Here is a 13290-nt window from a genome sequence, read left to right as displayed (position 1 = left end):
TTCAAAAAAGATTTTATTACTTAAAAATGAATGACTGAGAAGTAAAACAAACTGTCTCCAGAAACACTTCCAACTACAGGATTATAGACAAATTTCTTGTTCTGAAGTTAGAAAATAAAATCAGAAGTAGAATCATATTTCTTCATTGTTTTCAGCTTTTGAAGGTGGTGTCTTGCCCTCAACAAAAGTATTCTTGATTTCTTATTAAAACAAATAAACATGCTTACACATAAACATGCATAACTTTGAATATAATTCAATCTCATAAAATGCAATATGGAAACCTATTCAAATAGTACAGTCAGTTCTAATAAAACTTGTGAAAATCAGATGTGATAAATCAAGATGTGTTGGCAATGATGAGGAAGTTTCAGTCAGGGGTCTAACAGGAAACAGCACCCTCAAAGGGGGCCATGTTGAATAGAGTTTGCTTTCCAATGAACAGTGAGTAAAGGGGAAGGCAGGGCTGGCGGGTCACAGGAGGGAAGTGACAAGATCTGGGCCAACCCATTCAGAGGAAGCCACTTACTCTCCTTGAGACCCATTTACAAAAGTAGATGGCTAGCCAAACCCAGAGGAAGCAACCTGTGAAGAAAAAGTTGTAATGAGGAGCAATAACTGTCAAGTGACAGCACAGCCAGCCAGCTTCAAGGTGTAGCCTAGTGATTTCAAAAGCTAGGAAGCCAAGAAATAAAGTGCTTTCTCCCCATTATCCCCAGGCTCATTTTTCATAATTTCAGTTACTTATAGTCAAATGTTGCTCAAATTTTTCAATGGAAGATTCCAGAAATTAGTTGTATATATTTTACAGTGAAGATCATTCCAAGTAACATAAGGAAATCTGGTACTGTCTTACATCATCCTGTTCAAGATAAGAATCTTCCCTTTGTCTAGTGTGTCCAGACTCTATACCCTACCTGCCCATTAATAGCTTAGAAGGTGTCTTTGTTATCCGTATACTATCATGGCATCACATTGCTTGTGCTTAAGTAAATCTTTATTTTCCTCAGTAATCAAGCCACAGTGCAAGAGTATGATGCTAGCAATTTATTTGTTAAAACAGAAGCCCTGCAATGCTTCCTTTAGGTGGAAAAATGAAAGTTCTCAACTTAGTAAGAAAAAAAATATTGTATGTGGAAGTTGCTTAGATCCACAGTAAAAACAAATGAGTTTTTAAAACTATAAAGGAAAAAAGAAATCCATGAGAATTGTGGGATCACATTTCAAGTTATAGACTTGCAGCCCAGTGCATGTAAGACAGAAAAGCCGTAAGTCATAGTGTTTACTACCTGTGGTTTCAGACATTCACTGAGGGTTCTTGGAACATTTCCTGTGTGGATAAGGTGAAGCTACTACAGATGGAGTCTGCAAAGGCTTGCCAAATCCAACCAATAGGAAGAAGCCAAGGTTCATGCAGGTGAGCGCAGGCCAGAAAGTAGGGTAGGCAAAGGTCAAGGCCTCCCGTTCAAGCTAAGGACATGTCCAGTGTGTGGCTCCGTACCTTGAGAGACCAAAGGCTGTTCATTTAAGGGAATGCATAGCGTCCTGCTTTTTGTCAACGGATGTCTTGGCAGCACCAAGAATATTTCAAAGCTACCATGTTTCCTTTTCAGAAGCTACCTATGAAAGCTAATTAATAGTGCACCCTGTTAACACATGCAGATTTGGCATTATTAGCCTAATTAAAAGGATTTTAACAGTCTCATCTCCCCCCTCTTCCAATTCTTGCATATCCTAGTCAAAGCAAATTAAACCCATTAATCAAAGTGGTAAAAATGATAGAAGGTACAGGATAAAGGCAGAGCTGAGAAGAAAGTAACAGCCCTCATTATGTTTAATTTTGTTCCCCAGTAAAGGATAATAAATTTAAATTGTAACATCACAATAAAACATTTAATTATTCAAGAGCAGGGCAGGACACATTATAATTAGCTCCCTATTTGTGTCTTCATTTAGGTAGCAATACCATGCAGTTCAGCAGCCCAGCCAGTGCCATGCTGAAGATTTAAAGTGAGATCTCAGCCACTCTGTCACTGTGGAGAGAAGCCATACTATGTAGAACTTGCCTGGGAGTGTGAAAGTGAAATGACTTTAAGGTATGGTGCTGATATATTTATACTCTATTCTATACATCTGGATTGAATGCCAGGTAGATGCAGTGTTAGGCACAGTTCTGAGTTCCAACAGTGAAGAAGCAGATGACGGTTAGTCAGTTTTTAATTATTATCTTTAAGTAGTTGTATCAGGGGATTTCAATTCAGTTTGTCGGTTCATGAGTGCAATGCATCTTGATCAATCTCACCCCTTTCATCATCCCTCCCTGTCTCTTCCAACCCCACCCATCCCCACAATTATGCAGTCATACTATTTAATGTATATGTGTCAAAATGGAACTAGGAAAATTGGTAGTCTTGAGTGTCAATTTAATTGATTAGCAGACACCTGGGAGATTAATAGAGCACACTTCAGAGTGTGTCTGTGAAGGAGTTTCCAGAAGGGATTGGTATGTGGGAAACCACTTGAGAGAGAGACCTGCCCGAAGCCTGAGCCACACCCTTTAAAACACTGCTGACTGGGTAGGAGAAAAGCGGAAGATGAGAAAGCCAGCCGTCTCCTCCAAGGGCCCTTCCTGAGTGAATGTCCCTGATGATGTTGTTGCCATCTTAGGTGGATGTCGGACTCCATCTTCTTTAAACTTTACATATAGAATTACACCAGCTATACTTCAGGGAGCTTCTACCCTTTGTCCTGAGATTTCCACCTTCTTTGTCATGTTCTCTGCCTTTCCACCATGCAGATGGCCATTGTTGTACTATCTAGCCTCCAACTGTGTATGGTTAGGCTAATATTCTAATAGTTCTGTTCCTCTAGAAAACCTGGACGAATTCATGAAGTAAGAGCTTCCCATTAGCCCTGAGGCCTTCTACCCCAGCCTCTTTATTAGCCACCTTCTTCCTAGCTCAGTGTTTGTTTCTGTCACCAGAAACAACCAAAGGGTTGCATCTCAAACATGCCAAACCTCATTCCTACCTCATGCTATATAATTCTATCATGTGTCACCCTCTTTCATCTGTCTAAAGCCCCATTGCTCCAGATCTCCAGGTTACTCTCCTCACCATTAAGTTCTCTGATGAAGAGAGACCTGGCCATCCTAATCTAAAAAATACTTCTCCACATCCTAGTTATCCTACTTTAAAAAATATTCATAGCATTTATCCCATGTTTATTATATATTGTTCATCTCTCCACTCAACTTCAATAATACATAAACCCTAGAAGCAAAAGGACTTTGTCTCTCTTCTCTATCTTCCCAGGATGTATGTGCTTATTAAGGATCAATACTTTCTAAAGATAATAACGAGATTGTCTCCAATGCCATTTATTTTTCTGAAACCTAATCACACCCCATAAGGAAATGGAGATTAAATCTCTCTTTAGTCTGGAGGGTAGACTTCAATTTGCTTGTACCACTAATATACAATTGAAGTAACATAGCCTAACTTCAGATGCATACTACCTTGAGTTCTGACTAAACCACGTGGAGAAACTCTGGGACTGTGTAAGTGTAAGGTGCCCACCTGGCCCTCATGTGCTTCAGCCTTGCATCCTCCTAGAATAAATGAATGAACAAAGTGCAACTTGCTCTCTCCAGTCTGATTTAGAACAGGGAGAACGGTACTTAAGATGGAAGACTCTCAAAAACCAAATATTGTAGAAAAGATATTACTATCAAGCGTCCCCATTATAATATAGATCCTGAATAGGATCCTGGGACTTAACTTCAGGGCCTGGGCACTCTCCCTGAGCTTCTGTCCTCAAAACTAGTGCTCTACTACTTGAGCTACAGCTCCACTTCTGGCTTTTTGATGATAATTGGAGATAAGAGTCTCACAGGCTTTCCTGCCCAGGCTGACTTTGAACCACAATCCTCAGATCTCAGCTTAATAAGTAGCTAGGATTACAGGCATGAGCCACCAACACCTAGCTAAAATGGTTCTTTTTATAAACCATTTAGCAATTCCAAACACTAATGTTGCAATTCTAGTTAAATTTCTTCCAGTTCACACCAACACCTCCCTTAGACAGAAGTCCATTTGGAATCTGAACACATCACACACTGGAGAGCCATTCTAATTAGTGAGCCACAGTTAAAGGGAGACTTCTTGGGGTCACTATTTATTAGCTATATTATCATGAGCAAATTACTTAAGCTGTCTGAACTTCTGCTTCCTTGATACCAATTAGTACTGGTAATAGTCCTTTCTCAGGAGTATTTTGAAGACAGAATGAGCTCATTCACAAAAGCCATTCGAACATTGTAGGTATGAAAAACAGGGTGAACAAAGAGCTCACATTTCAGTGGAAGGGCCAGCAAATGTATCTGTAGACATATAAATAAGTAATTACAAACCCTAGAAGTACTATGAAAAATCTAATGGAGATATGACTTGGAGACTGGGAGTAGAGATGCTCAGGAACACGTCCAAGGAGATGACACTTGAGCTGAAATGTGAATGACCAGGAGCCAATTGTGCCATAGTAGAGAATGAATGTTAAATGCAAAGGCATGATGGCAGTTTCTTGTTTTAGAAAGTCAGAGATGTTGGTGGGCATCAGTGAGTGAGAGAAGGTTAGATGGGAAATGAATAGTAGGAAAGAAAATATACCAGGATGCTGCTAACAGTGCTTGCTGATGACCTGGTAAGGAGAGGTAGGGAGTATATGCTGCAGTCTGTGGGTGATGGAAAGCAATCAGTAGGACTTCAAGCAAGAGTCCAGGTAGATACTATAGTAAGTGTGCATTATATAAAACAAGTGTGGAAACAGACAGATTAGTTACACAGTCATTATACACCAGATAGCCTGTTCTAGGTAGATGGCAAGATTGATAAAGAGAAATGTATGAATTTAGAATCATATCTGGGGCTAGCTGATAGATTAAGCTTATGTCGGGGGAGAGGGACATTTTGTGTTTAGCAAGAGGGAAACAGCAAGTGTGGGTAAGGTAGAAACATATTTAGAGTTTAAATGACAGTTTTGTTTTAGATATGTAAAATAGATTCTGACAATCTGCAAAGACACTTAATTGTGCTTTTGGTTTTATATCTCATGAGGTTTTTCTTGACAACTCCATCAACTTAGAGATTCTTTTTCTCCTGTTCCTCCCCCTCCTCCTCCTCCTCTTCCTCCTCTTTCTCTTTTTTTTTAGTACACAGAGTCTTGCTGTATTGAGCAGGCTATCCTCAACTTGTGAGCTTCCTAATTTAGCCTCCCAGGTAGCTGGGATTATAAATGTATACCCCTATGCTCAACTATCTTTGCTTTTCCTTTTTTCCTTTGTCTTATTGCTCCACTTAGATTGTCACATAATAATTGTATACAACCTTATGACTCAATATGATGTTTTGACACATATTTACATTACATAATGATCAAAGCAGAGCAATTAGCATATCAATCACTTTAAAATTTTCTTATTTCTTTGAGGTGAGAACATTCAAAATCCTCTCTTCCAATTATTTTGAGAGATGAACTTTTCAACCAGCCAGTGCCAGGCTTTAGCTTAGATGAAAGAATGAAGAACTAAAAACTAGAACATTTGAATTCTGGTTCCTGTCAAAACACTGGATGGCTGTGGAAACTTAAATATGTCTCTAGAGCTCGCTAATCATGTTTACATCAGTAAGGAAAATCATATTTTGGGAGAGTAAGATGACTACTGATGAGAAAGTATTGGGAGATGTTGAGAATGTTCCACAAATCTTGCCTGTTGTATTATTCAGTAGGTATATATTTGAGAGATGTTGGGATTTGGATGAAACCTTTGGATAAAACTAAATGAGAGAAAAATGTGAGAAAGACTCATAATATGACAAAACTAGAAAATATTATTTTTATTTATATTACAGCCAGAACCCCATGTTTTTCTTCTCTGTGCGTCTTGAGGAATAGAGAAATTACGGATCTTTAGTGGATTAAAATGTATCTAAAGTTATTGGCTATAAAAGTATACATGACCGTAACGCTCTTTAAAACATCCCTAAATAACTATTATGAGAATATTAGGAGAGGAATGAGTAATCAATATTCTAAATGTTGCATGAGTGTGATTTCTCTCTTTACACAGCCCTCTACAAGATTTACTGTCTTGCTTAGGTATGTTTAAAAATAAATAAATAAGATAGTACTGAGCCTGTGAGTTTTACATTAGCAGTTGTTTAAAGACTCATTAATCATGAGTTTAAATCCCAGGGGCTCTAGCCATCCAAATTAATATCTGAGCTCTGACATGAGTCGTGAAGTATGCTCTCAAGTCAGCCATTCTGGTGCTTGCATGATAGGGATGTGAATTTAGCTTAAGCATCAATTAGCTGAATCAAAATAAGAATTATATGTAACAGAGAGTTCAACATGAAAAGAAAGCGTTGTGTTTGTTTTACTACTTGTTATTTTGTTTAAACACATAGAGACCCCACTAAACTTACACACATGACCCCCCCAATTATCCTGCTTCCTGTCAACCTCCGAGATCAGCTCCAGTACTTGCTGGATGACTCAACAGACAAAGATACTACCTATGTTGAATTTCTGGCTTAAAGAAAATGTAGGGGTAATTAATTTGGAATATGCAGAATTTTGCACCCGTTAGCTACTCACTCTGTCCAAGAGACACAACTGCAGTAAATGGCATACATGAAGACCTCATACTATGTGAAGTGCTAGCAAATGAGAGCTGAGGCAAGCAGTCATCAGAGCCATAGAGAGTATAGCAATCTTAGCAGTAGATGATACAACTAGAGAAAGATCGCCTTGAACAAATATTAGAGTTTCTCTGAGACAAAAATTGAGCTCATTGTCATGGTGGCTTAAGGTTTTTAAGCACCCTAATTGAGGGGTTTTCCTGACTAATTAAAGCAATTTTAAAACTTGGTATTCATTCTTTTAGAAGACTGTTCCTGTGGGGATAAGAAATGATCATTTACAGAGAGTTCTTTGTTCTGGTGATAATCTCATTACACTGATATCCTACTTGGGTTTTTTTCCCCTTCAAGTGGAGCCATTCATTTGTACTACAGATTGTTTAATTATTAATTTTTCTAACACAGTTTTAACTAAAGAATAATGGCAATCCTAGATTATAAGAAATTTGTAGTTTTTGTCAAATGCTGGGCAGAAACACAGCTAGGAATCTACTCTACATAATTTAATCATTTAGTGTTAACCTCTAGAACAATTTAGATTAGTGCTTAGCTGTTAAACATAAAAATGTCTTCTTTACCATCTGCATATGGGTATATGTAATGACTTTCATGTAATTTTAATTGTTTTTGAAATTTAAATTTGGCTGAATTTTAAAAATCAAGAACATTCCCTTTATAAAGCTGTCCAAAGTAGGTAGGTGTGAACAGATACATTTATGCTGCAAGTACTGTGTTGTACCTTTCTGACATACTTTATAGCCTACAATATATGCTCATGTGCAACATCTTTATCTATTGATTCCTTTATACACAATATCCACAACCAGTAGGAATCAAAAGATAAAACAATGTGGTAAAGAAAATAAATTGTTAGGGAAAATTCAATGCACTATGTATTTATTATCATAGGCAAAGTTAATGATTTGAAAAAGTAGGATGTATTTAAAGTTACATCAAAAAAAAAGTAGCAACAAGAAAACAGCATTTAGTGGTGCTGTGGCTCAAGTGGTAGAGCACTAGCGTTGAACTGAAGAGCTCAAGGACAGCTCCCCGACCCAGAGTTCAAGCCCCGCAACTGACAAAAAAAGTAGCACAACAAAACAAGCCAAAGAGTTCAGCTTCTTTTCCCATTATCATTCCCAAATTTGTTTCCATTCTTTCTTGACAGAACTTTCAAAATGGACTTCCTGGAATTTTGATCTTCATCCTCCAGTCAAACCTAGAAGATGAGGTAGGAATAATGGTTTTTCTGGCACTTTCCATATTGCGGACAGTTTAGGTGCAGAACTTAATTTTAGATCATGGTATATATATCACCATCACCATGAGGAAATAGTTCGCAGTTATCAACTATGTGGTTCAACAGAGTCACTGAAGTTACTTGCTCTGACCTTTTAGTCAGCAGTTTACTTATCTAGAGGACCCAGAATAATCAACTGATTGGCATTACTTTTTGTATAGTATTATATGTATATATAGAAAAACATAAAATAGAGACATACATTGTAAAGAGTCATAATAAGAACAGAACCTACATTTCTACCTCTAGTTTACAAAGTAGAGTGCTGCTGGTAACCTCCATCTGCCATGCCTCTCTCTCTGAAATATCAGAAAGATTGCTTTGCTTTACCTTATAATTTTACCACCTAAAATGCACCACTTGATACTGTAATTTAATTTCATCTCTTGTCTGAGACTTATATAAATGGAATTATAGATATGCATTTTTTGCTTAAATTGCTTTGCTAAATGTAATATTCCTTATTCAATCATGTTGGGTAAGATTATATTTCACTCATTTTTACCATGGAATATTCCATCATGTGAGTATATCCTATTTTAATAATTTACTTTATCGTTGAGAAGCCTTTGAGTTACTTTATTTCTTGGTTTTTACAAACAGTGTTTCTTTGGATGTTCTTGTATATGTTTTCTGTCACATGTGAGTTTTTCTAGGGTATAAACAAAGGAATGAAATTTCTAGGTGTTCTGGTCAGAATATGTGTGCCTCACCAAATTCATGTATTGAAATTCTGATAGAACTAACAGATAAGATTAGAGTGGAAGTAAATAGGTCATGAGGGCTTTGTAAATAGGGTTAGTAGAAGTGCAATGAGCTTGAGCATTTTCTTTCAATGTGAAGATGTAGCTAGAAGATACCTTGAGTATACCAGGAAATCAGACCTCTCAAACAGCAAATCAGCCTTTACCTCCCAGGATAGTAAGAGATATATTTCTGTCCTTTATAAGCTATAAATTTATAGTGACCCAAACAAAGACACCAGGCCACATAATCTTTACCTGTTAATATGTAATTCGTGTAGCTATCATTGCACATGCATGCATGCAATCCTAGCTGAAGTGGGACAATCATAATTTTAAGTCTAATCTGGGCAACTTAGTTGAGATCATCTCTCAAACTGTAATCAAAAATTAGGGGCTGGGAGTATAATTCAGTGGTAGAGTACTTGTTTTCATGGGGCCTTGGCTTAACCTCCAGTACAAAAATAAAATAAAATAAAACACACACATTTAAAAAAAACTGTTTCCTCATTTGTATGTGTTGAAGTATTTTTTTAATATAAAATCATGACAGTCCCACAAATCGACATGACAGATTTTTAACACATTAGCCAGTGAGGAAAACTGAAGTGCTGTCTAATGAGAAAGGAACAAGGTATGCATGCCCAGAGAACTATATGCAAAAAAGAAAAAAAAGGTCCATGCACATAGAATGATAAATTGCATTCCTCTGGAACATTTGCATTTCAATGGGCAAAAATCATTTGCAGTACTAGAAGGGTACCTATGGCTCACACCTGTCATCTCAGCTACTCAGAAGGCTGAGATCTAGAGGATCAAGGTTCAAAGCTAGCCCAGGCAGAAGAGTTCACCAGTCTCCTGCATTATATAATTACGTTCATATGAACGATTCAATCAACATATTAAAAAACCTATAGGGAGTTCCTAAACTGGGCTTTGCATTAAGCTTTGTCACTCCTGTGTCTTGATGTACTTATATAAATTAGGGCCACATGTTTTCAAGCAAATTAGTTATACTAAACAATTTTAAATGATCCTCACAGAGCAAAGGCATTTGAAGCATATTTTTAGTCCAACAGTTTTGCACTATGAATGTTTTGTGCAAAGTAGATAATGTCCTGAAAGGCAAAGGGCAGAACACATGAGTCAGACTGCTGAGAAGAGAACTCACTCTGTCCAAGGTTCAAAAGGAAAGAGGAAAAAAGAAAACAAACCCAGGACTGGGATGTTCAGAGCTTTGGTTACTTAATGCAATCAATTTCCAGTTCACACCACTTTTCTGCAGAAGGCAGTTGATAAAGGGTCCGCTAAGCCACCATCTATTGAGTAAGATGTCCTACTGAGGAGGAAATTAAATGTCTCCTGTCACATACCTCCTGGGTTGGCTCTGATTTACCTAATAAATATGAAACTTTCTTTTCCTGAATAATAGTTTTATAGGCAGTAAGCTGTTGGCTAGAAAGATGACTGGGGAGAGTTATTTCTATCCACAATCTTTAAATTTATATATAATTTATATACTAGAGTATATAAATAGTTTACTGTATATAATGATCTATAAATAGTATATATTATATTATATAAAAATACTGTATATAATGCCAATAGCTCAATAATAGCAAAGGGAAAGTATTGTTTTTCTATGAACATATGTCCAGAGTTGCTTGACTTTCAGTTCTTGACCGAGATATCAGAAGATGCTATTAATGGTTATGGTAACTATGGTCATTTCTTGGAGAAGCACTAAACTATGAGGTTGGGCAAAAATGCAAGGATTCTCATTCATTTCAGAGGAAAAAATGAGATGGGTTTTGACAATCATGAAGACCCACAGACTTGTTTTTTTCCCTTGTTTGGCTCTCTCCTCATCGAATGATTATAAATTACAGTTTGGCAAGCCCAGTTTTAAAGCATACAACAGACATCTAAGAATCTTGCCTCCTTACAAAATAGTTTCAAATCCCTCATTATCAGCAGTACATTATTTAACACTAGAAATTATGGGGGAGGGTAAAATATAAATTAGATCTAGACCATTTTTATTATCCGCTTCAGCTCTGTCCCCTCTATCAAAGTAGACTTTAAGTAAGGTAACTCAAGCTCGAACAATGTGTTTTTAGGGCCAATGTTTCTGTCAATGAGGACTGAAAATTAGACAGTGGATTTGGGGATAATTGCATACATTCCCAGTCAGAGGCAGTGTTCCATGAATAATTTCTATCCACTCCTTTGCTATCTGAAGAGATACCCTAATCAATGCAAATCAGAGGCTTGCAGAATTGGTGCAGAGCAGGGAATCAAACTATCTCTGTTCCCACTGTGAGACTTTCTACCGCAGTTCAACAGTGGAATGAGATCACCCCACGACTCCTCTGCATCAATACCAGCCAGTCACATCACTCTCCACACTCACTGAGTACGTGCTGGGTGTTAAAGTGGGAGGCCAAGGGGGAGAAAGTTGTACGTCCGAGTACCAGATAATTCAATTTCTTTTCTGAGTCTTTGTTTTCTCCTCTGTAAAATGGAAGGGTTTCTTGAACAGCAAAACATTTATTGAACTCTAGACTTCCATCTGCTCTTATAAACTATAATTCTGTGTTTGGACTTTGCTGTGTACAAATGCCATTTCATCATTTCAATCCAAAATTATTATATGCTGACTACTCAAAGGAGTTATAGCACTGGAATCCTTCCCTGCATTTACCAAACTTAAATTAATACACTTACATATATATTTATATAGTCCTGTATATGTTTTCATATATGTTTATAATTTATATCTAACATACTCACATGACAGAAAACATAAGCCCTTTCTCTCTCTCTGAGCCTGACTTATTTCAGATCTACATAATTTTAAACTGCTGGAGTACAACTCATTATCTTTTTGTGCCATAAAGTACTTAGCATTCTATTGGTAGATATTCATTTCTAATTTTTGACTATTAAAATGACAGTAGAATAGACATTTGTGTGCATGTACCTTTGCCTATCTAAGCAGGTATTTACCTATAGGCAAAAACAAATAGATCAAAGCATATGCATATTTTAGTCACTGTATAATATTTCTATAATGTGAATAGTAGGTACAATCTAAGAGTATGAAATATCTTTTTTATTCCCTTAAGGGCTTACTGATGTGATTTAACAACAATGGGAACTGAACTTAAATCATGTTTGTGTTTTTGAAGATTTTTAAATAAAAACTTTATTTAGCTGCACAACAATAGCTCAAGCTTGTAATACTAGCTACTCAGGAGGCTGAAATCTGAGTATCATGGTTTAAAGCTAGCCTGGGTAGGAAAGTTCATGAGACTCTTATCTCCAACTAACCCCCAAAATACAAAAGCTGGAAATAGAACTGTGACTCAAGTGGTAGAGCACTGGCCTTGAGCAAAGAAGCTCAGGAACAGAGCCCAGACTCTGAGTTCAAGCCCAAGACTGGCCCCAAATTAAATAAAATAAAATAAACTTGCTTTGATTTTTAGCCCTGAATTTAGGGATTTTTCAGGCAATACCCATTCTGTTATGTCATAAAGTGTCACATGCACTTATGATAATCCAATGTCATTCTCAACTTTTAGTGATGACACATGGATAGGCAATATCTCTTAAATCTTCTATATATACAAATACCTCTTTAAAACCTCCAAAACAAACAGCACAGATATATTCTACTATAAAATCTAAGTTACACTTCTATAATCCCAGCATTCAGGAGATAGCTTTAGAATTGTGCGTTCAAGGCCTATCTGAGCTTCATATAAACATCTGTGCAAAACCAAAAAAACAAAGAGAAGAGAAGGAGAAAAGAGAGACGGGAGATGATATGCAAAGAAGAAATGACAAGGCAAATAAAGAAACAAGGGGAACTAAATTTGAAAGTTCACTAAATAGAATGATAAGTTTTATTTTTTTTTATTTTTTTTTTATTGAGAGAATACCGTACAGAGGAGTTACAATTACATGGGCAAGATAACGAGTACATTTCTTATCAAACATTGTTGCCTCCTCTTTGTTTCCCCTTCCCATCCCTTCCCAGACTCTCCCCTCCCCCCAACGAGCCTCCTCCCACCCCCCACCAAAGTTGTAAAGTTCGTTTTTCGACATAACGACTTGTACAGCTCATTGTTGCAATGGGTCCACCTGTATCCCTAGTTAAACGATTTGTTTTTTCCCTTCCCCTCCACAAATTATACCAACATCAAATATAGTGAAAGTAGGGATTATACCGTGGGGGAGGGACATACAAAACAACAAAGAAATCATCTTATAAATATATTAGAAACAATCGCATGAAAGGAAAGAAAAAAAAAAAAACATTTGAATACTTATCTTGGAGTTCATTCCCCTAACATCAACTTAATACCTTACTATAGTCAGGTAGATCAAGAGGGATTAAAAAATGGAGGGAGAAGATGGAAGAAGGCAAGAACTCACTGTATAAACCAACAGAATTGAGAATTATAAGAGAAGGGGTCGGTCCGAGGGTGGTAAAGATATTGAAATGATGACACAGATCAAGATGCATTGTACATATTAACTG

Source organism: Dipodomys spectabilis, unplaced genomic scaffold (genome assembly GCF_019054845.1).
Source record: "Dipodomys spectabilis isolate Male_0828 unplaced genomic scaffold, ASM1905484v1 ptg000054l, whole genome shotgun sequence".
NCBI classification, from domain to species: domain Eukaryota; kingdom Metazoa; phylum Chordata; class Mammalia; order Rodentia; family Heteromyidae; genus Dipodomys; species Dipodomys spectabilis.
This window is presented reverse-complemented; position numbering follows the sequence as displayed.